The sequence below is a fragment of the Triticum urartu genome, chromosome 2A, assembly GCF_056163025.1.
Source record: "Triticum urartu cultivar PI428250 chromosome 2A, HENAU_Tu73, whole genome shotgun sequence".
NCBI lineage: Eukaryota > Viridiplantae > Streptophyta > Magnoliopsida > Poales > Poaceae > Triticum > Triticum urartu.
Window position 1 is genome coordinate 703935722 of NC_141874.1, and position 2711 is coordinate 703938432.

General features: G+C 52.3%; 1 non-coding gene across 1 annotated transcript; it reads right to left on the bottom strand.

The window, feature by feature from the left end:
- Positions 1 to 1924: 1924 nt before the first annotated feature.
- LOC125541897 (small nucleolar RNA Z247) lies at positions 1925 to 2056 on the bottom strand. Its single transcript, XR_007297727.1, has one exon. It is a non-coding gene; the product is annotated as a small nucleolar RNA Z247 (small nucleolar RNA).
- Positions 2057 to 2711: the final 655 nt, after the last annotated feature.

A 2711-nucleotide genomic window follows, 5' to 3' on the forward strand; every position in this document is an offset into this window, starting at 1 on the left:
TGTGCCCATAGTGGGCCTTTAACAGGCCTAAACATAATTTGGGCCCTCAGTAAAAATATGCCGTTTACAGGTGTAAATATCTCGAGCCCATAAAATACATGGGCCTTTAATAGACCGAAAATGAGATTGGGCCCTGATTGTGCCAAATAACCCACTGGACTTTAACAGGCCGAAATTCGGACGGGCCGTAAATGCGCCGACCTAATACACGGGCCTTTAACAGGTCGGAACTTCGGTCGGTCTAGATTATCGTCATTTTTATATGGGCCGTTAATGGGCCCGATATGACGTTGGGCCACATATGGCCCATGGTTTAGGTCCGGCGTTAACAGGCCGAAAATGACAACAGGCCGAAAGTGGCCCAAAGCTATAGTGGGCCTCTAACAGGCCGAATGTCAGACATGGCCGAATATGACCCAAATCCTTCACGGTCGTTTATGGGCCAAAAGTTTTGATGGCCTGTAAATGGGCCCAAATGAAGCCGGACCTTTAACAGGCCGGAAATACACCGGGCCATAATTCGGCCCAATTACTTAGCGGACTGTTAACGGGGCAGAAGTGACCATGGGCCGCGTTGATGACAAGTTTAGGATAGGCCGTTGACGGGCCGATTTGACAGAGAATGTTGGGCCTTTAGCTGGGCCGACCCATTATGGTCGGCAGAATCTAGTGGGCCTTTAGCTGGGCCGGCCCATTGTGGTCCGCAAAATCTTGTGGGCCTTTAGCTGGGCCGGCCCATTATGGTCTGCAAAATCGTGTGGGCCTTTAGCTGGGCCGGCCCATTATGGCCGCTAAATTTTGTGGGCCTTTAACTGGGTCGGCCCATTATGGTCCACTAAATCTTATGGGCCTTTGGTTGGGCCGACCCATTTACTCTTTGTGGGCCACTTTTGGGCCGGTCCACGTGTCAACATATCATAGGCCCATCTCGACCGTTGGAGGAGTGACACTTGTGCCAACGCGGAGCTGACGCGTGGATCCGTCAGCCAATGAGAATTTTACACGTGGAAAATATGCATTGGTCGTGGCTGTTAACGGGTTATCGGATCCAAAATCCGACCCGATAGCTTAACGACGTTCCATTATGGTGGATGCCACGTGTCAGTCACCCTTGACGAAAGCACTTCTGTGACGCGTGATTTATCGTCATGGAAGTGGACACTTCCATGATGATAATTTTGGCAATGTCATGGAACACTTCTACGACCGCACATGTATGACTATCTTGATTCTATCATAAATTTGTCATGGATGTACATGCATGACAAAAAATGCAACCTACTGTGACAAACACGTATCATCACGGAAGTGTATTTTTTTTGTAGTGCAATGGCAAGACGACTAGCAGAGATGAGACTTTTGTTGGCTTCAGGTACATGAAGAATATTGTTCAAGTAGAGATCACGATCTAGGGTATGAATTGCTGAACGACCAATATGTTTAATATCCATACCTGATCTGCTTGTAGTATGTATCTGTTCATTGCCGTTGTAGCGATCACGCACGTTCAGCTTCTCCAGGTCATCCGTGATATGATAAGTAGCACCACTATCAAGGTGCCAGTTGGTGTCTACGCCATACTGCGGGGCTGCAAGATTGGCCGATTTCTCCTCCATACCTTGGTAGGACTCGTCATACCTTTCCCGGCACTTCCATGCCGGATGGCCCATCTTCCCGCAGATCTGACATTGCACCCGAGAAGCAGAGGCATGGTTGTTGTAGTTGCCTCCGCTGCCGCCTCCATTGTTGCCACCGTGGCCACTGCCGCCACGACCTCCTGGCTTGGAATAGCCACGGCCGCCGCGGTCACCACCATTGCCAGCTTGCCTGCGGCCGCGGTCACCACCTCCACTGCCTTGCTTGCGGCCTCGGGTGGCACTGTTGGCGGAGGACTGCGACCCGCCGCCACGAAGATTCAGCCTCGTCTCGAAGCTGAGCAGCTGCGAGAAAAGCTCAGCTGCAGTGACCGGGTGGAGCACATAGCAGAAACCACCGGATCGAAATCTTCATCGAGTCCGGCGAGGATGTGGGAGACAATGTCTTCCTCGTCCACCCTCTTTCCCGCGGCGATCAGCTCGTCAGTGAGGGTTCTGACCTTCCCGACGTAGTCGGTGATGGAAAGGTTGCCCTTCTGCAAGTTAGCGAGGGCGATGCGGACTTTGGTGGTCTGCGATCGAGTGCGAGATGCAAGCATCCCCTCGACCGTGTTCCAGAGATCCGCCGAGGTGTGACAGGACGCAACCTGGATGGCTATCTCACGAGGAAGAGTCGTCAGGAGATAGGAGAAGACTTGTTGGTCTTTCGCATACCAGGTTTGGAAGTCAGGATTCGCCGCTTTCGTCGTGGTCTTGCCGTCGGCGGAGGCCACGTCGATCTGCATGGGCGGCGGCGGCTGCTCAACGTCGAGGTACTTCGCCATCTGGGCTCCCCGGATGGCGGAGAGCACGATCGCTCGCCACAGGGCTTGGTTGCCCTTGGTAAGCTTCTCTGTGGCAGCGTGAGCGAATGGCGAGGAGAGGAAGGAACTTGAAGACGTCGCCATGGATGAGCTCGAGGATTGCTCTGATTACCATGAAAGAAAAAGAATTGTGGAAGCGTATGCTGTTCGGCAGGGACGCGTTCGTGTTATATAGAGATGTCAAGATTACAATATAGGTTGCGCAGGTTGTTACTAGGCTTGGCCTCTACTTCAAGCTATACAAAGATAAACC